General features: G+C 32.7%; 1 protein-coding gene across 2 annotated transcripts in view; it reads left to right on the top strand.

The window, feature by feature from the left end:
* Window positions 1–23,049, top strand: part of Il1rapl2 (interleukin 1 receptor accessory protein like 2) — a 1,644,749-nt gene that overhangs the window by 1,231,239 nt on the left and 390,461 nt on the right. The window lies entirely within an intron of this gene.

Genomic DNA, 23,049 nt, shown 5'->3' with positions numbered 1-23,049 from the left:
ATATATAAATCATACGATATCACAAAAAGGAACAAGTTGATTTATGAGTGCTACTGTCTTTTTTATAGACTCAGATGTAGACTAAGGATGTTAAGCAGCTTTCTTGAGTCCTATGCCACTAATCCTTTTGTTTCAAAGTACTACAAGCTTGGAAGTCTGTCCTGATATGATCTCTTTGAAACTGTGGCCTTTAATCTAAGATATTTCCTTTAACGTTTGTGAGCTTTCATCTATCCTGGGCTTCACCATAGTACTGTGAGTTTTTCACTTCTAAATAAGACCTCAAAAGAAGTGAGAAAATATTCTGGAAATACATGGCTATATGCTTACACTAATTACATTTTTTTTATTTCTACATGTTTGTAGTGTATAATGAATGCATTCATCATGACAAGTTATCACACATAATAACACATCTTAATTCATTTTTATGCTCTTTCCTTCCATCATCTCTATCCTTTTCCTTTTTGCAAAATTTGATTAAATTTGTGAATCTAGTGTTAACCATTGTTTACAAAACAGGAAAGATAAAATAGCCTGGATGTTTAAGTCCCTTTGAAAGATTTTGACTTAACATTTGATTTTCCCAATTGTTATGGTCTGTGTCTAAATGTCCCTCCAAAACTTCATGTTGCGATAGTTTTTCAGAGGTGGCTGAATCTAGAGTGTGTGATTAATTGGCGGTGGAATGCTGGGACAATGGGCCCTGGGGTAACAGTGGGTGAATGCTGGATCAGTTCACTGATTGGACTGACACAGCCCTAACCTGGATAAAGTATAAGAGGGGCAGTAAGATAGTGTTAAGGTTTGGTTGTTGCTTTTGCTACTGTGAACTGCTGTCCTTCTGCCATCTGCTACACTGCCTTGGAGCTGGCTTTTTGTGAACTGAAGCCTTTATAAACTGTCAGCTAAATAAACCTTTCCCCTTTTACTGTTGGGTGTCTTGTGTTTTGTCTCAGTAACAAGAGAAAAGCAACTAAGATACCAATAAAAGTTAAATTGTTAGAGGTTTATTATATCTTTAAAATTTTATCTTTTTTTAGCAGATTAAGTGTTTCTGTTTAGGTCATCAATCAATTTTAATTTTATCTTAATACATGCTGATAGTGGGTTTATTTTTTAAATAATTTTATTGATAAACAAATATCAATGAGATAGTTTCACAACTGATTACTGGCACATTTTCAATAATTAATGCATTGCATATTGTTGTCTTAGTGGTTATTCATTGTACAAGACGCAGACATGATATCTTCTCTCAAACACTATTATAATAATCCCATTCATTGAATTAAGAGAATGGAGCTGTATATCTATCCTGACTATTTTGAGTATACAGATATAAAAAGGTGGTTCATTTCTATCCCACTTTTTTGGTTAGTTTTGTCAGAGAAGGGCATAGTCTTCTACATGTGGATAGTGAGTTTCTTTAGCATTATTTTTTAAAGAGCCAATCTTTCTGACAGTGTATTAGATCCCCTTTTCAAAGATCAGATGGCTGAATGTCCCTGTGACTGTGTATCTATTTGTTTCCGATCCATATATTGATTCATTGTACCCAAAATATTAGCTAGAGTAATCAAGCAAGACATGATCACCTATATGTAAAACCCAAAAATTCTACCAAAAACTTCTAGAATTGGGCCGGTGAGATAGCTCCGTGATCTAAAGCGCCTGCTTAGGCAAGCTTAGACAAGCCCAGAGACCAATCCCCAGAACCCATACCAGCCCTACCACCAGGCTGGGCTGATCTGGCCACACACACACACACACACACACACCACACACACACACACACACACACACACACACACACACCACTTCTAAAATTAGTAATCAGTGCATGCCAGATAGCTCAGTGGACTAAAGAGCCTTCATAGGCAGAGCTCAGCAGCCAAGGTTCAATCCCCAACTGCTGTGCTGGCCCCGCCCCCAGTGCATGCTGGGACAGTGATTGAGACAGGGCTTGGTGGCAGGGGCCTGTAATCCTAGCGCTTGGGGTACTAAAAAACAGGAGAATTACTACAAGTCCACTCTGCATAGTGAGACCCTGTTAACCCTGTGAAATCTATATTAAATACATAAAAATAAACAAATAGAATTAGTAATCAAATTCAGTAGTATGTCAGAATACAAAATCAACAGACAAAAATCAGCAGCATTTCTGGTCCAAATAATAAACTTACAGAGAAAGAAATTATTAAGACAATAGCATCAAGAAAAATAAAATATAGGCCGGCCAAATAGCTCAGCAGATTAAAGTGCCTACAAGCAGGTGCGGGGGCCTGGGGTTTGATCCCCATGACTGCCATGTAGGTCCTGCCCCCGGGGCATGTAGAGAGGGCAATCGAGAGTGGGCGTGGTGGCCTGTGCCTGTAATCCCAGCCCTTGGGAGGCTGTAAACAGGCGGGTCACTACAAGTCTGATCTATGCAGTGAGACCCTGAATACCCTGTAGACCCTTCCCTAAAATACAAAAAAAAGATAATATATACTTAGAAATTAACCTAGCCATGGAACTGAAAAATTTTAGAATGAAAACTATAGTATTGTGAAAAAGGAGATTAAAGAACACATCAAAACATAGATATGCCATTCTGCCTCTGGAATGACAGGATCAGTACTGTCAAAGTGGTTATACGTCAAATAATGATATAAAAATTTAACATAGTCCCAATTAAAATGCCAATATGAGTGAAAACCCTAAAGTTCATATACTACCAGAAAAGACCCAGAGGAGGACTGGATCTTATTTGTGGTTTTACTTATATGAAAATTTATATAGAAGCAGAAAGAACAAAATTCATATGAAGTTAATAATACTGAGCAACAAGAGCAAGGCAGTAAGCATCACAATCCCTTTCCTCATGTCATGCTACCAAGCTATTGTGATTAAAAACAATATGGTTCTGATTTATTTCTATCTTAAAAGTGATAATTAAAATTACATTATTAGACTTGTTCATTGTTTTGGAATTGTATATGGTATGATACAGTCTTTAAATTTAGCATATGAATGTGAATGCCAATGTTAAATATGCCAAAATAAAAAGGAGAAAATAATAAACATGTTTACAAGTATGGACTGTGCAAGTGTTAATTACTTTGTAAATCATGTTGAGGTGTTAGATTACAACTCTGCTCACATCCTCTATGTCTTGTTTTTTTCTTCTCTTTCTTTCTTTTATTTTTTGTGGTACCAGGTATGGAACTCAGAACTTTGAACTTGCTGGACAGGAACTTAATGCCACTGAGCTATCTCCCTGGCCTCTTTCTATGTGTTTTGTGAGTCATGTTTCAGAAGAGCAAAATCTAGATGTGCGGATAAACTACATAACATTTTTTTATATCTCTTTATTTCAAACTGGGATGCAAACATTCCAAGAATATTTTATAGTTTGCCAAGAGTCTTATGAAAAAATTTAGTGATCTTTTATCATTAGTTTGCATGAAGATACTAGCTAGACACATTTTATTTATATGAAAATTTATATAGAAGCAGACAAAACAAAATTCATATGAAATTAATGAAAGAAAACAAGAGAGCTGGGGATATAGCTCATTGGCATAGTGCTTGCCTGACAAGCACACGGTCTTGAGTTTGAATCCCAGTACCAACAAAACAAATAAACAAACAAAAAACAAATAAAACATGAGCTAGTTTTATGTCTGTGGCATGTGTCTGGGAGATGTGGGTTAATTTTCATGTTTCTGTGCCAATAGACAACCTTTAGAAAAAAACTGAAAGTATTGCTGTAAAGCAAGGAGAAAGACTATTGTATGATTCATTCGTTTAGATTTGTTAGGCACATCTTTATGTGCTGTTTCAAATATCTATAGTGTATGTTTTATCCCTTAACATTACTAGCCTATAAAATTGCTAAAACAATTTTTCTTCGAATGGCATTTGACGTAATTCTAAAATTTGTCATTAATTTTTAGTTTGTAACACAATTTAGAAGCAAGTTCATTGATCAAAATATGAAGCCCCACACATTTTTCATCCAAAAAAGGTTAATTCTCAAAGACATTAAAGCTACTATATGATTCAGAAAAACAAAAGCAAAATCAATCAAAGTGAATGGTTATTTAAAGGAGCACATGGCTAGTTAATTTTAACTGATTTAACTTTTCCAAAGATTTGTTTAGAATCATTTATTCACAATGGAAAATCATTTTGTGAGTTCTTTTCACACATACTTCAATAATAATGTGACTTAAGAAACTATATATATATATATATATATATATATATATATATGTCAAAAGTTCTCAGTGTTGGTGGAATAGCTAAAATCAGAATAATGAGTGTTTATGAAACACAAGTGATTAAAATATGGAAATAGATAAACCTAACTGATGCTATTGGATATCTGCTTTGATGTCCTAAGAACTTTCACAACTCAGTAGGTAATAAAAACTAGAAATTATTTAATTCACTTTCTAAGTTTTGTCAAGCACATCAGCTTTAGACGTGCTCAGACTGGAAGTAAAATTAGAAATACTAAAACTGTAAAACTCCAACCTGGATGGCTAAGGACATAATCAAGTTTGGGTTTTCCACATCCAATGCCTTAAAATTTGAGATAACATTGTGGTAGATTAAATTTGGCTATATATCTTTTTGTTTTCTTGGTGGAACCAGGGATTGAACTTAGGCCCTTGTGCTTGCCAGGGAAGTGCTTTTTCCACTAAGCCATCTCCCCAGCCCCATTGGGTGTATATCTTTTAGCTACTTCTACCACATAAAAATAGTTTTTTATTCCCCTCAAACTTTATCTGTGCTGGGATTACATATATACTTGATAATATAGATAGATATAGATATAGATATAGATATAGATATAGATATAGATATAGATATAAAATAATTGATGTTCTAAGATTCTAGAGTTTAGGTTAAGGAAAACTTTCAACTTGAATCCCAGCCTCTTTGTCTACACTGAATCCATCTTGCTACCTGAAGTTTATCCCAGATAGCGAGGGTCCAGAGCATAAGAAACCATGTGGAGCAAGGAAGACTAATGGGCACCAAAGCACCAGACAATTATCAAGAAGTCATTTTGAAAAGGAATCCTTCAGACCCAGCTGTTGTCGCTTGTGGCCTAAGGTCAGGGACAAATTACTGAACCAAATTGTTCTTGATGCTTCGACCAAAAAGTCCTGAGTAAAATGAAGTGTTTATCTGTGAATACTAAGTTACATGCACCTGTTATATAGTAGTAGATAACCACAACAATCATAAGCAATCATAATCTTATGATTATGCATTCTCCATTTCACTTTTCCCATGGACAAAATTCTTCTGCAGCAAATTTATGGAAAATAATGTTGTGGAAAACACTTGAATATTTACTTCAAGGTAATTTTGAAGAAGGTAGTCTGGAATCATTATTTGTGTGTTTGAAAGTTATACTTTTTTCAGTTCTGGAAACTTTTAAGGTTAGTCCAGTAAATGACAAATTTCAGTAGGAATAAGTACTTTTAGTATATGGAGGTAGCATTAGTGCAGGTATTTTGTTGTCTCTCTAGGAAAATCACCATTTTGACCTTTTTCCTTTGATGGTGTAACCCATTAATTAACATCAAAGTTCTAGAAGTTTACATGCATTTTTGCTAAATTAATAATGTCAGGTCATTGCTAAATTTTGTGCATATTTTAATGCTAAAAAAGATTAATCTTAACCAAATAGCCATATAATTTGGGATAGTAAACACTTTTTTAATAAAATAGCCTGAAATTATCCTCACATATCAAGCCTATTCAACTAAAGCTGCCTTTTGTAATGTATTAAATATAAAGAGTAAAGGTATATTCAACACACACGCACACACACACACACACACACACACACAAATTGATTTTTTTCCTATTATCTTCTGTCTACTTTCTCTCTATGAAGGTAATTTTAGCTTTAAATTAGAGAGATATCTTTACTATTCTAGAACTAAATATATTTTCTTCAGTTGAAAGGGAATATGGTTAATTTTGTCCATAAAAATAACACTATATAACAGAAATATTATTTTGTATTTTTCTGTAATATCAAAGTACCAAAATAGCATAATACTGGATATGACAGTCCATGCCTGTAATCCCCCCATTTCGAAGTTTGACGCAAGATTACTGAGAGTTTGAGACCAGTCTAGGTTAAACAGTGAGTTTAAGGTCAGCCTGAACTACATAGTGAGAACTTGTCAGAAAAAAATCATGTTCATATATCTTATGGGGAATGTACCCTATTAGAAATATATTTGTTCTAGATAGATTCTTTTTTATATGCTATTTTATAGGACCCAAATGCATGTGTTATTAACTTTAGCATACTTTTAAAAGCTTTTATAAAGTCATAAACACATTTGGATGCAGAGTTGATATCAGCTATCTAATTTTAAATAAGGATAAACTTGAAATTATGCCCAGTTCTTTTCACTGTTGATAATTTTCTACTTGGAAGCTTACTAAGTCTTAAAGTAAGCCAGACAGTATTATGCAGAAAATAAATACAAACACTTTAGTTTCTTTATTGTGACAGAGTTGAAAAGAAGGTTTTGAAAAGCCTAAGGCATATTAGAAAGTGCCAGGCCAGTAGAACAATCCAGGATACTTGGATTATGTCAGATATTTCAAGAAACCAAAAGTTTATCTCTAAATGAATTTGATCTGGTATGAAAGATTTTATTTTGCTTTTTTTCTTAATCTCATTCAGAATTTATCTTATTTTCACAGGCTATTCTGATTCAGATTTCATGACTGTGTTGTATATTACTACCGCAGTGAATTTTGATATAGCATTGCTGTTTGTCAGAAATAAACTAATCAACTTCTTCATCAAAAAAAAATAACAACATAGAATGCATCATTTAATCCAAAACTCTGGACTAAAAATGCTAATTTAATTCCAAATCAGATAACTAGACATTCAACAAAATCTGATAATTTAAACTTTAAAGACATTGATTAAGTTCTTACTTGGTGTCCCACGTGGTGTGTGATCCTGGAAATATAAAGGTAAATAAGAGGAGGTTCTTCATATTAAGGGGTTCTTAGTGTAGTAGGAAAGAAAAAACAGACTGGAAAAGTGAGGTGGATATTTTTCATAGCAGGACTTCATATAATAAAGATACTAGTCTCTCAGACTTTCACTCAAAAAACAAAAAAAAAAATCTTCTAACCTCAACTGAATAATGCATTTACTTATTTATTTATTTATTTTATTATTTCTGGTACCGGGGATTGAACTCAGGACCTTGTGTTTGCCAGGCACGCACTTATTCTACTGAGTTATCTCCCCAGCCCTGGATTTACTATAAATTAATTAAAGTTTGCCAAACACAGAACCTTTTGAAATATGAAGTTCTTCGCCATTTGCCTGAACATGGCAAATACTAAAAATGGAAATCTGTAATACACTTGAGTTATTTCAACTTACCAAAATCAATCAACTCTTCTAAAGGAGACATAAAATAAACAATCCAAATTGAGTTATCCACTAATCAATTGAATTAAAATGCCAAGCCAGAATAATTGTTTGTACAAATAACAGTACATGATTATTTTATTAGTTGGAGCCATGATTGATTATATGCATTTTGTGTATTATTATGGTAATAAAGGATTTCTTTTACATTTTTGTATGCCTTCCCTAGCCTCTAAGTGCTAAATAACTCCTTGAAACCTTTCATGTAATGTTTAAAAACCAAAGACTTTAGAGAGCTTAGAGAGGGAGGAGTGTATCATAAGCCCTCTCAGTTTTTGTGGTGTTTTTATGGCATCATGTCTTCTCCCTAGTGAATACTCTGAGGTTAATCTCTTATATATGTATTTATTTATATAAGAGATTATCAGGGGCATCCTCAAATTGAAAATCATCCTTTTTCCTAGATCATGCAATATGTGTATTACTTACAAGTTTGAAAATTCTGGGCTAAGAATGTTCTCTAAGAAATGGCTGTTAAATTAATAACAGTCTCAAACTACTTTCTTTACTTTGTCTCAGTTTCTATAATTGAGGTTTACTTGTTTTAAGATATTTTAAAGAATGAAAATAAAAAAGCCAAGAGTTTACTAAATATGTGTTTAATTAAAATAGAATCTATGAAGTTATTTTTGAATAGTATGATTTTTCTATTTTAAATATTATGATTTGTACAGTGCAACATATGAACATATATTTGAATAATATAGGTTTATTGATGTTTAAGTGACTTTCTTAGGTTTACACCCTATGGATCCATTAAGAAAAATTAATGGCATTTCATCACATATGTAATGTTATGAATATCAATTTTAAATATAAAAAACCAAAGTTATTTGAGATTATGATTTTGCTAGGTACTTTAATAGTCATTCGAACAAACATCTTCCTATTTATTCTGCATAAGAGCCCAAAGTAGTAGTAGGTATTGGTGAACCATTTTTGAGATGAAGAAATAGCTTCAGGCATGCAAAAAAGGTTACAGTAGGACACATATTTTAGTAACAACTATGAGCATTTAACTGCGTCTATCTGACTTCAAGTATGTTTTATTTGTATTATCACATACTCAGTAGGTGACATAATCTAAGCACTAAACTCAATCCTAGTGATAGAAAAAGAACCATCAAGTATGAATAATTAATATATTAATAGTAATAGTCATTATTTAAAAATAGCTAATTAATTTTATTAGTCACTGACTCTAACATTAAGGATAGTTATTTTCATTATGATAATACTAGTGTAAGAATTATTCCACTAAAACTAATAATTACTAGTGATTTTCTTTGTAGTAATAATAGCAACATCAATAATAGTATAGAACTATCATTTATCAATTCTTTACCATATTTAGTACCATATTAATTTTCTTATGTGAATATCACTTAATTTTCTCAAATATTCCATGTAAAAAATGTTTACCCTACTTTTAACAGCTTTGTGATATCATTTTCGTAAGTTTGACCCTTTAAGCATTTTAGTTATTTTAATACATTCACATTGTGGTACAGATATCACAATCAGAAAATTTTTGGTGCTCCAATAGGAAAATTTCTTCTCAGTTCCTCATGCTAAGCTCTAGGCAACCATTAGTTAACTTTCTCCCACTATATATTTACCTATCTTGGATAATTAATATAAAAGGCATCATACAAAATTTAGTTTTTGTGTTTAACCTTTCTACTTCACATATTTTTCTAACCATATCATTCTCATTTCAATTGTGTTGTAGCATATATAAAAACTTAAGTCTTTTATATCTAAAAGTATTCCTTCTTACGTGTTTTGGTGAGAAAGAGAAGCCAGACTACATCTGGACTATGACAACTCTTACATCCCATGTCCAGCCTACACAGCATCTGGAGAGAAGATCAGAATGCTGCAAAGATGGAGCCAGAATTTTACTGGTGGTCTGGCTAAGAGAACCAGTTTCCAAACTTAATGTGGGAGAAAGCCCATCAGAAAGAAGAAAACAGCAAGTGAAATAGCTGCTAACCAGAGCACCTAAGAAATAGTAAAACAGAGAGTGGGTTATGAGATGACACCAGCAGGCCATTGGAAATATTAAAATAATATTTTCCCCTGTGTTTATTTGCCCTATTTGGTGGGTTCTTTCCATTTTAATTCATGTAGATGTGGTAATTGTAATCCTTCTCTAGCATATCTTTTAGTATTCTGTGTAGAGTTCACTTTGTCATCATGAAATTCTTTAGTTTTTTGTCATGGAAGTATTTCACTTCTCTATTGAACTTGAAAGAGACTTTTGCAGGGTGTATCATGAAAACGTTTTCTTAGTTGAAATTTTTGTCTATATTAACCTAATCAAATACTCTGTGAGTACTCTGAATTGATCACAGATTCATACATATGATGCACTACATTTTGGCTTCTAACAATTTAATTTTAATTTTTGAATATTATTTTGAAATATTTAATTTAATTTTGAATTAATTAATATTTAATTAATTTTCTTTTTATTAATTTTATTGAGAAACAAATAGCAATGAGTCAGTCTCAAAACAGGTTAGTAGGACAGTTACAATAATTAATACATTGCATTTTGTTGTCTTCATAGTAGTCATTCATAGTACAAGATGCAGACATGATATTCTGTCTAAACACTATTAGTACAAATCTTACTTCTCGTTGAATTAAGAGAAAGTATGGATATAGATATAGATATAGATATAGATGGAAAATACACATTTCATGTTATGAAACATTATATATATATATGTAACTACAAAATAGTCCTTCATATATATCCCCTTTTTGTTTAGTTTTGTTGGAGATGGATATTCCATTGTCATTTAAATATTTTAAGTGTGTGAATTCATCAAAATAATCCAATATAGTCCAGTAGTCTGTAATAGTAATGGGTTATCAGTTGGACTGGCAATGTCAGAAGTTTTTGACTTGAGCCTTTTACAGCTCAACATATTAATATGGCTTTAGTTTTCATACTTCGTGTTTATACTTTTCTGCTGGATGATTAAGACCAATATAAAGCAATACCTATGCAACAAGAGTTGTAGCTTTTGGGTCTGATAAGGTCAGTGAAATCCCCTCAAGATTTATCCTGAAACCCTGTACCAGTTTGTAGATCCTTTGTCAGTGTCAGCCATGTGGATGAGTCACAGCCATCACTTGACCAATGTGCTCTCTGTGAAAGCCTCAGAGAATGTTTTCTCTCCATGTGACCCTTCTTAAGTGAACTATACATCGTTGATCACTTTCTTCTGTAGCGTCATAATCACCTTGACCAGAAAATTTGGGACACCACTGAGTTATATGATGTTACATTACAGGTTATCTTATGTCCTGAGTCTTCACTGACCTTGAATGGTTAGGGCCAAAATGTCGGTATCCATGTAGCTCTTCTTTTTCTCTAATTTTTGGTCTGCAATCTTAAGTAGTTAACCCTCCAGAAGAGAACCTTAATGATATTATTACCCTATTACATAGGCAGTTGAGCTGAACCTCACTATCTATCTGAATATCAAACATCTTAGACATAACATGAAACGTGTATTTTCCATCAAATATTTATATGTGAAACTTTAAATACCTACAGAATGTGAAGAAAAAAGAAAAAATATTTAAAAAATAGAAATAAACAATGACATATTTTTACATAGAAATTTAGAAATCTAACCATGTATAGCATCATAGCAGGATAGTCCTATGAGATTATTTTCCTGTCTCTTGTTTTCATTTATTACCCTTTTTTATAAACAAACATTTACTTGAGAGACAGTATAGCAGTAATTGATTTGACATTAGAAGCAGTACATATATAGAAGACCAGAATGACAATTTAATTTTAATTTTGAATATTATTTTGAAATATTTAATTTAATTTTGAATTAATTAATATGTAATTAATCTTTTGAATATTATTTAATCTTAATTTTTTATGATTTATACTACTTATTTGATGTACAATCTACTTATAAGATATGGTATGATATTTTCTTTTAGTATTAGAAACTTTAAAAAGTGTATTTCCATTTTCCATTGACTTTATATTAGTTCTTCCTTGTCTTTTACACACACACACACATACACATACATGTGTGCACACACATATATCAAAAATATGTGTATAACTTGACATAAGATTTATACTGTTTTATGGAAATCTTCGAAGACCTTTTAAGTGGGTTTATCTAATATAATTATATTTTACATAGTCCTGCATAGCTACCATTTTGAGAGCTCTTTATTCTTTATCTAGGACCATACAACAACTTTTCTTGCCTTCTGCGTTATGGTCTTTGTTATTTTCTGTATGCTACATCTGGAGGTATTAGAAAATTTGTATAACTGGAATATACTTTACTTTTACCTTTCAAAGATATGTTGGCTAAGCATAAAAGTCAATGAGGATAGATTTTTCCATTCCTTTGAATAAATAAGTTTAGTTTCTTTAAAAAAAAAGAAAGGGAATGTGGAGATAGTTCAATTATATGTTTTGTAATTGGGAGGTCTTTCATTTGTTTGTTTTCTAATTTTATTTTTATCTTATCTTTCTTAGTTTCTTTTTCTTTTGTCCCCCCTGGCCTTTTTTGTTTCCTTTTCCACCTTTTCTTTCACCTTACCTCCCCTTTATTTTCTCTTTTCATTTGGCTTATAGAGACTTTTATACATGCAAAAGAAAATAAGGAATAGCCAGTGTCTTAATCTAAATACTAGTTTCCATGGAGAAATCAGGATAACTCCACCACATCTGTACATAGGGTACCCAAACATAGACTAAATACCAATATATTAACACATTCTAACAATATTAAAGCTTTCAACAATCTCTGCATTTTCATCTTCTCTGAATCCCTTCTTCCACTTTCATAAATAGTCTTTTAAATCCCCTCTGCTGCTAATAGTCCAGCTATGAAATAACTCCAACAGATTATGATACCACATCTCATCTTCCGTTATTGCTTTTCTCTTTTTACTTGCTCTTCTTACTGACTTTCCATACCTTTTCCTCTTTTTCCCCCTCCAAGTTCTTCTATGTCCCATTGTCTTACAAGCAGCATAGTACAGTCTATAAGGGGCATTCATAAAGGGTGAAATTATCAAAGCAAGTTTTAGTGTACATGGATGATGTGTGCTTGGATTTGTTGACAATGATATAAAACATACGGATTCTCTTCACACAACAGAGGGAACATTCTGATCTTTTTAAACTGAGTCAGTAAAAAGATAGGTATATAAAGAACACAAAGCTTAGATTACATCACTAAAAAGCAGAAACGAGCTAAAGAGATCTCCATATTAGCAATGAAATATTTCAAATGTAATTCGTCTTCAACCTTCAACCCTTCAGTGCATGCACACACAACAACAACCGCAACAACATGTCTTAATTAAGTCCTAAATCCCCAGTGCTGATCAAAGAGACTTAGATGGAGAAGGAAGCAAAGATGAAAGGGCCAAATCATGTGAAATATTAAGAGAAGAAACTACTAAAAACAGATCAATAAAGTGCTCAACAAACTCGCAGATTATATAACCGACTAGATAATGAGCTAAATAAACAAAAGGATCCATAAGATTAAAGATGTAAATAAAAATCTAGGAGAGCAAACCAAAATATTCAAAATATGAATGGACAAGTTTAGCAAATTAGATTCCCATGTAAAGGTGCCAAACAAAAATTTGGAAGGTAAAATTTCCGTTGAAACTGTGGACATCAGAAGTGACCAATGTGAAAATAGCATGCCAGCAGAAGATAGGCAAATGCACATGCTCATAAATATCCTAGAAACAAAAACAGAGCAGGGTAAATAAATCTAAATGTTACTAGATGACACAAATACTAACCTAAGACTATTTATAGTTAGAGAAAAAGCCAAAAGACAGAAGAAATGATATAAAAACTATGGAGATCACAGTAGACAACTTTCTAAATATAGGAAAAGAACTCAACAGAAATGTAAACAAGGCATATAGTACACCAAATACCCGATACCAGAACACATCACAGTGCCTCAGAAAGTAACCACAAGAAAAGAGGTTTAAAAATCTGTTAGTGAAAAGCAACAAATCACATATGAATATACACATTAGAGTTATAACAAACATTTCAACACAACATTAATGGCCAGGAGAACTTGGAATGCTGTATTTTGAGACTTAAAAGATAATAAACTTCAACCCAAATTAGATATCTTTGAAAACTATCTTAAAATTGATTAAAAAGGAAGGACTTTCCATGACCAAGAACACTTTAAAAAATTCATGACTACCAAAATGCTAAAAACTTTTTAAGGATATCCTAGACAAAAGTAATGAAGTCAACAACCCCAAAAAAGTCTAATAGAATGAATATACCAAAAAGGATAAACAGTTGAACAAAAGGGAATAATAAGTCATTGGCAACAAAAAAGGATATAATGATGGGGAAAATATCTTTTAGTAATAATCTTTAAGATAAATGGTCTTAACTCCACAATCAAAATACAAATTGGCAGACTGAATCAAAAAACAAAATGGAGTAGTGTGCTACATCCAAGAAACACAATAAATTTGCAGATTAAAATTCAAAGGATTAAATTTAATATTTCATATAATGGAAATCTGAAAGTAAGGAGGTGTAGATATTCCTTTTTGACAAAATGACCTTTGATCCAAAATTGGTCAGAAGAAGCAAAAGAGGTCCCTGCACAATAATTAAGGGAACAAATAAACAGGAAATAATAGCAACTATGAATATATTATAAACGTACCAAACACTAACATCTATAAAAAAATACTTCTGGACATAAAAGATCACAGAAACACTAACACAATCGTAGTTGGGGATCACAATACCCCACTATCACAAATAGACTGTTTAACTAGAAAATAATCAACAACTAAAGATTAAAGAAAAATCTGAAATGATACCATGCATATTATTAGATCATAGTGCAACAGAATCAGAAGCTAATGGCAAAGGAAAATAAAGAAATTATACAAACATATGCAAATTAATGAGAACATACATGAACTATCCTGGATCATAGGTAAAGCCAAGGAAGAAATTAGATAGTTCCCAGAGTCAAACAGTGATGTCTATGTAACATATCAGAACCTTTGGGACATAATAAAAGCAGACTTTCAGGGAAGTACATTTATATAATTGTAAATGTACACATTAGAAAAACTGGCCAAGCTCAGAATTAAAAAGAAAAAACACAAATAATGATGTACTTCCACTCCTTAGAAAGACAAGAGTAACCCAAATCTAAAGCAAGTATAATAAAGGAAATTATAAAGAACAGAATGGAATACAATAAAATTAATGCTAAAGTGTTAAAATAATCAATAAATCAAAATGCTGGTTCTTTTAAAAAATTGACAAAATTTAGCCAAAATGAAAGAAAAAACATAAATGTAATTAGAAATGAAAAAGGTTAATTCACTTTGGACACACATGAAATTCACAAGACCATTAGTAACTACTTTCAAAATTTTTATTCCAAACATAAATGAAAAGATTTCTAGGTAAACATGCATTGCTCAAACTAAACCAAGAAGATATAAAAAGACTGAACAGTTTAGTGATCAGGCAACAAAACTGAGGTAACACTAAAAACCTACCAACTAAGAAATATATACATATATACACAGGAGAGCTTAGATAATTGTATTGTTAAGTTTTCCTGATCTATCCAAAGGAGCAGTTAATGAATATTTTTTCCATCAACTTTTTGTAATTGTTTCTACTAATTTTGCATACTTATATCTGGTAATCTGAACAACTAATTTGACAACAGTAATATGCCATATAATAACCATTATTTAATTCATATCAGTTTGTGCAATTTCTTTTCCTTCTTGTTCTTTTTCTCTCTTTTTTTTTTGTATTATAGGGAAGGGTCTACGGGTTGTTCAGGGTCTCACTACTAGATCAGACTTGTAGTGATCCAACAGTTTACAGCCTCCCAAGAGCTGGGATTACAGGCACGTACCAACACGCTGAGTCTCAATTGCCATCTCAGTGCACCCCAGGAGCAGGACTGGGGATCAAAACCTTGGCTCCTGCACCTGCTTGCAGGTGCTTTAATCCGATGAGCTATTTGGCTGGCCCTAGTTTGCTTGCTTGCTTGCTTGCTTTCTTTCTTTCTTTCTTTCTTTCTTTCTTTCTTTCTTTCTTTCCTTCTTTCTCTTTCTTTCTTTCTTTCTTTCTTTCTTTCTTTCATTTACTATTCTTATTCTCTTTAAAATCTAATAAAGGAAAAAATAAACTACCAACAAAGAAAAGCTCAGGACATAATAAATTCTCTGCTGAATTATTTAAGAATTTCATGGAAGATCTAATGGCAATATTCCTCACTCTTTAATGAGATTGAAAGGAAGGATAACTGCCAAACACATCCCTGAAAGCTAGTGCTACCTTGATTCCAAAACCTGACAATGACTCAATTAAAAAAAAAGAACTATGGGCCAATCACTTTAATGAACACAGATATAAGAATGTCCAGCAAAATACTGAAAGCAAAACACATCAAATGATTAAAAATTATTCTTTGTGAGGACAAGGTTATAGCTTAGTGGCAAAATGCCTGCTTGGCAATTGTGAGGTCCCAGGTTTGATTTCTAGTAGCACAAAAGGAGGATCAGTAACATATCACAGAGATATAAGAATGTTTTAATGTCCACAAATTAATCAATTTAATGCATCACATAAATAGAAGTCAAATCAAAATTCAAATGATCATTCGGTACATGCAGAAAAAGCCTTTGACAAAGCTTAGCATCCATTCATGGTAAAAAAAGAAAAAGAAAAAGAAAAAGAAAACTAAAAAAAATAGGTATAGAGGGATAAAAGCTTTGTATGAAAAACTTACTGCCAACACAATTTAAATAGAAAATAACTGAAAGACTTTTCTCTAAAATCAAGAACAAAGCAATGACATCTACTATTACCACTCCCTGTAGTACTGGAAACTTTAGCCAGAGCAACCAGGCGAAGAAAAGTAAGCACGTATAGGAATGAAAGTCTATCTGTGGACAAACTAATCCATTATATATAAGGCCCAAGTCATTCTGCCAAGACTTCAACTAATAAACAAATTAGGCAAAGTGGCAGGATGCAGAATCAAAAATTCAGTCATGTTTCTATGCACCAATAGTGAATCAACCAAGAAAAAAATAAAAAAGCAATACCATTCTCTATTACTTCCTGCAAAATTAAATACTTAAGAATTATTCTAAGAGTTAAAAAGACCTCTAAAATGAAAAATATAGAATTGTGAAAAAGGCAATCACAGAGGTTATTGTAAAATAAAAAGATGTCCCCTATTCCTGAATAGGCAAAACCAACATTGTCAGATGTTTACACTACCACATAAAATATATGCATTTAGTGGATTAAAATAGGAACAAAACTATTAAAATACCAACGATATTTCTCCAAGAACTAGAAATATTTTTAAATATATATAAAACCAGAAGTGACTCATATTAACATAAGCAATCTTGAGCAAGAAGAGGAAAGGTGGAGACATTACAATTCCAAATTTCAAGTTATGTTACAAAGTTACAGTGATAAGCAGCATGATACTCACACATAAACCAATATGTGGGTCAATGAAATACAATAGAACATTCACAAACAACTTCAGGCACATTCAGTGAGTTGCTGCATAAAACACAGTCTTTTCAACAAATGGTACTGAAAAATTGGCTATACATGTGAAGAAGATTGAGTGTAGACCCATTTCTCTCACCATATTCTATAATAAAATCAAAATTAATCAAAGATCTAAATTGTACAAAAGAAACAATGCACTAAAGATAAAACTCTTGAAGACAGACATAATTAAAGCCTTAAGAAAAGCTCAAATTGTGTAAGAAATATCATCAAGAATCAAGAAATGGGACTATGTCAAACTAAAAACCTGCAGATTATAAGCTAAAACTAAAAGAGTAAAAATAACTCTATGAAAGGAAAATGCTAGGGCCAGCCAAATAGCTCAGTGGATTATACAGCCTGCTTAGGCAGATGCAGCAGCCGGGGTTTGATCCGTGATGTGCCATGCTGTCCCTGCCTCTGGGGCACACTGAAACAACTGAGACTGGGCATTTTGGTACACACCTGTAATCCCAGCTCTTGGGAAGCTGAACACAGGAGGACTACTACGAGTCTGATCTACATAGTGAGACTCTGTAGACCCTGTACTAAAATACAAAAAAAAAAAACGAATGAAAGAAAGAAAAGAGAAAGAAAGAAAGGAAAATGCTTTTCCTAGATACTCTTTGGACAGAGGACTAACATCTAGAATATATAATGAACTAAAATTTTATGTCCTTCCAAAATAAATTACCCCATCAAAAATGACAACTAACATGAATGAGCATTTTGTAGTACAACTGGCTGATAAACCCATGAAAAAATGTTCAGCATTTCTTACAAATAGAAAAATGCAAATTAAAACATTGAGATTTTAATGTACTAGACGAAGAATGGCTATCTTCAAGAAATTAAACAGCTGCAAGATAGCTCAGCAAATGCGCCTGCTGAGGCAAGCATAGGGACCAGGGTTTGATCCCTGGCACCATATGCCACACCAGCCCCACCCCCACCCCCTGGGGACCCTGAGCTGGCCACCAAGTCAGGGCGTGGTGCACGGCTGTAATCCCAGTGCTGGGGAGGCTGAAAATAGGAGGAGTATTATGAGTCCGAGCTATGTAGTGAGACCATGTACCAAATACATAACAAAAAGAAATTAAATAATAAATGCTGATGAGGCTTCAGGGGAAAATACACACTTGTATAGTATTGGTAGAAATGTAAACTACTACAGCCATTATTTAAATCAGCGTGGAGAGTCCTCAAAAAGCAAAAGTGAAAATTACACTAGACCAAGCTATACCCTTTCTAGATACCTTCTTAAGAGTTTTAAAACATCATTTTGCATTATAATGATACATGGAAATACATGTCTGTAGCCCCACAACTCATAACAGCTAAATCATGGAAGCAGTCTGTATGTCAATCAACAGATTAATAGATAAATAAATATATATATATATATATATATATATATATATATATATATAGTATATACAATATATTATAATATACATTGTATAACTTATCTTACCACAAAAAGGATTAGTTAGAATATTTTGTAGGAAAGTGAATTCACCTTGAGATCACAATATTAAGGTAAATAAATCAGACATTTAAACGCAAATATCTGATGGTTTCCCTTGTGTGAGAAACCCAACTTATAAATAACCCAAATAGAAAAAATATAGACATCTATTTTAAAATAAGGATATAGAACTTTACAATTGGAAATAGGAACAAGGGGAGAAAGAAGGGAAAAAGAGAGCAAGGGCAAGTAAAAGGAATTAAGGTGTGTTATATACAGGTACCAACAAGAAAAATAAACCAAACAGCACCACTTAGGTATTCCACTTCCAACTGAAATGTTTTGTGTAATTTTCTAAACAAAAATTAATTTGTAATTTCGCTACACTTGTAGAAAATTGAGAGAAATATGTGGCTCATTCACACATGAACCATTTTTAATTGGTATAATTGAGGTAGAAGCACGGCTTTGCATCATTTAGATAGTTCCTTTATCCTGCACCTTTTCTTTTTTTATAGACACCATTTAAACTTGGTTACATCTTTTGCTCTTTTTGAAATAGTTTTTTTCTAGATAATAGAGATATAAGAGATATTTAAAAATATCTAGTCCAATTAATAAGCACATGCATTGTTATTTACATAATACCATATCTCTTTCCTCTTCCTTCCCATACTTAAAATAAATTTCTCTCATATTGTGTCTTAAGTTACTTTTCTGTCATTGCTGTCGCAAATACCCAACACCCAAAATGAAGGAAAGAAAGGTTTGTTTAGCTCACAGTTACTGGAGGTTTCAGTCCATACACAGCTGGCTCCAAGGCAGAGTGGCACATGGCAGAGGGCAAACATTCATGGTGGCGGCAAAGAGCAAAAGCAAAAGGAAAGGAGTAGTAGCAACAAAAGAAACAGAGAGCAAGTCTGTCTCCCTTATGTTGCATACAGACTATCCACCCTAGGCTGGGTGTAGTACTCACACCCATAATCCCAGCAACATTCACACCAATGATCCCAGTGGATCATGAGTTAATCACAAAGTCTAGAAGTTTGTCCCATGATTGCATGAGCCTTTCAGGGGACAACTAGGCACAAACCATTACACTGCTCCCATGCATAGTCAATGCCTATTTGGGGCCAGACAAAAGATTTGGAGAAAAAAGTTAAAGCCTGTACTTTTTAATCAAGTTAGCAGACCAGTTAATTGTGGAAGATGATGAATAAATAGGTCAGATCAATGAAAACACCAATTTTGAGTTTCTAGCACTTCAAATGCTGAAAAAAAATCAGAAATCATGTATCAAATGGATAGTGAGTAACCATGGTTGAGGTAGTAGACTGCTAAGAGTTGGTACTTGATCCTCAGAAGTGAAAGATATAATTTGGACATAACTGCTAAAAAGGAAAATTTGAAAAGCCTGGAGGTTCGAGTTATACAAAAAGAGAACACACTGGAAAATTAAGATGAGTCAGTGACCTCTTGGGTGAGAAAAGAATCTCAACTGAAAGAATGAAGGATAAAATTCACTAGAAAACATTGCTGATAGAAACACTACATTTCTTTCATTATCTGAATTTTAAAACTTGAATATGTAGTATATGTACCAAATATGCTTTGGTTCAGCTTATAAATATAGTATCAATCTAGAGTAAATCATGGTTATGGTTAAATTTGTATAACTTATAACATTCCTAAGAACAAAAAGAGCTCTGGTCCACTGAAGACCTATACCGTGTCATTTAATTTAGTTTCCTTAGTTCCAGATGAGTTGAGTGTACATCCATTGATATAACAGCTTTCCTTTTGTAGCCAAATTGTTTGATAAGATTCTAGCTTGTTGAGAAGAAAACTATGATTTACATCATTGTTGATTACAATGAAGCATCAGTGAATGAACAAAAAGTATGTGAATATGTTACAAAATGGGGACCTACATCAGAACAAAAAAATTTTTTGAAAATCCAGTTTGAAAACATTCTTATCACAATAGGGAAATCAACGTGCTTCAGAATAAGACTTATGCTAGGTCTGGTGAGATAGGTTAGCTGACTAAACATCTGTTTTGACAAGCACAGGGACCAGGGTCCTATCCCCGGTCCTGCATGCCCAGCCAGCCCTGCACCCAGGGTATGCTGAGCCAGCAAACCAGGCATAGTGGTGCATGCCTGTAGGCCCAGTGCTGGGGAGGCTGAAACAGGAGGATCACTAGGAGTCCAGACTGCATAGTGAGACCCTTTATCAAATATGTAAGTGAAAAAAAAAAGAATAAGATTTGGCCAGGGAGATGGCTCAGTGCAATAAGTGCTTCCCTGGCAAGCACAAGGGCCCAAGTTCAATCCCTGGTTCTGGAAAAAAAATGAATAAGATTCATGCTGTTTGCTAGGGAAAATACAAATTTAATAGTATTGTCTCTTGTTTATTCAATATATTTCTGTAAATTACGCAAAATATTTTAAGCGCCATTTAATTAATTTATTGAATAATTCTGCAGTTTAGGATGAGTACAAAACATTATTAACCATTGACATGTGCCATCACTAAGGTATTTTATTATACCCACAGTCAGCTTAACAAAGCATACTCACGAGGAATAATTTAAATCTATACTGAACAAGTGATTATTAGCCTGAAAATAATTATATCAAAAGTTTTTGACTCTGCTTTTGTATGTGTACAAATATATTACTGAGATAATCTGTCTACTCCAGGTTGTGTTTTCACTATTTCAGCCAAGTATTTATCCTATTAACCTGAGGACAGCCATTCTCATGAGTGAGTATTTTGTTTATCAAACAAGTATCTCTTAAGACTTTCAGATTGCTACTCATGCATCAGTTTATTTTTATTTCCCATGATTCCTAGAATTTTAGGTGTTACAATCTTCCAAAGGGAAATGAAATCTTAAAGTGGACAAACTACCCACAAGTAATATAAACATTATATGTTGCAAACATACTAATAAAAATTTTAAAATAAAAAATAGGAACTGTGAACAACAGAAAAGTGTCAGTGGGAATCATGTTAACATTTGCAGATGAGTTGAATACTCTTCCCTAATGAACTATGCAGAAATAGCTGAATAAATATTAGCTTCTGCTTATCAATGACAACTCCATGATGATATTGTTCCATTAGTTTCTGACCTCTTCAATATGCTACTGACTTCCATTATGTCTATATGCACCAGCAAATAATTCTGTTAGTCATATCCCAGCTTTCTTTTCCAATGGGATTATTTTTTTATTTAATATACTTTTCTCAGTGTACCAATAGCACCCCAGGACTTAATTATCCACAGGCAGAAATATAGTTCAATTTATCTCATTCTACAGGCATGTAAACCAGTGTCACATCCAGTCTTTGAGGACAGACCAATATAATTCAATGTACAGTGCCTCCGTTTTCTTCCTGTTAATGACAAAACATTTCATTCTTTTTATCATTTCCTTTTTTCCCCTTTTTAGACAGAATGGTGTACCCTACCTTCTTTCAAACTTAAACTGCCTCTGCTCTTGTTTCTTTCCCTTCACAGGTGTTTTCACATCCATAAATTATCCCTTCTTTAATATGTGCTTTCAAAAGTAATTATACTAAATTATTATCTTTCCCAAATGAAGATTCAGATATGGATATATGTACAAGTATTGATATCTTTACTTACCTTAATGTCCTACATCATATTCAAATTACATTTTTCTGGATGTCTTTTTTCCATTTCCACCTGATTGTGTGAAAAAATACTTGGAGCATATGCTTTATTGTTTCATTCATTACTTATATCACTGAAATTTAACTTGAACCCCCCTACTCAGTTGAAACTCATATCTCAGTGATCTTGTAATTAGCTAATTGTATTATTTTATATGTGTCCTCTTATGCTTCAGGACTTTTATACACTCTTTCATGTCACTGAAGAAATTCTATGTTAGCATTTTGCATAGTTCAAACAGATATTCAGTGTGAGATGATCAGCTTGTCCTTGCTCAGACTTTTCTGTTTTATCACTTAGTTGTCAACATGTGTATCTTGCTTCTTCAGTCTTTTTTGTGAAACTTCATAAAACTGCAATGATTGGTTTTAGTGGGAAAGAGGATTAATCCAGGTTTATAAGCATAAATTTTATTTTAAAATACTCAAAACTTTAGATAATGAGAATATGGAATAAGCTAATATTAATCCTTTCTAAGAATGATAAAAATATCTGCTTTGCTTTATTTGGTAAAATGTAAGTCATGAGACTATGTTGTTTGCGAGTATGTATCCCCTACCTAAGGAAGATAAAAGTAGCACTTTGATTTGTTGAATAAAAGGCAAGTCCTATTCTTTTTTTTTTCAAAGTTTTACTGATAAACAGATAGCAATGAGACAGTTTCAAATCCAATCAGAAGTACAGTTTCAACAAATAATACACTGCATATATTCTTCTTAGTGGTTAATTGTTGTACAAGAAGTGGACGTGTGATCCTATTTACAAACACCATT

The sequence above is a fragment of the Octodon degus genome, unplaced genomic scaffold (assembly GCF_000260255.1).
Source record: "Octodon degus isolate 3935 unplaced genomic scaffold, OctDeg1.0 scaffold00259, whole genome shotgun sequence".
Taxonomy (NCBI): Eukaryota; Metazoa; Chordata; class Mammalia; order Rodentia; family Octodontidae; genus Octodon; species Octodon degus.
The sequence above is the reverse complement of the archived record's forward strand: the minus strand, read 5'-3'. Positions and strand labels throughout refer to the sequence as shown.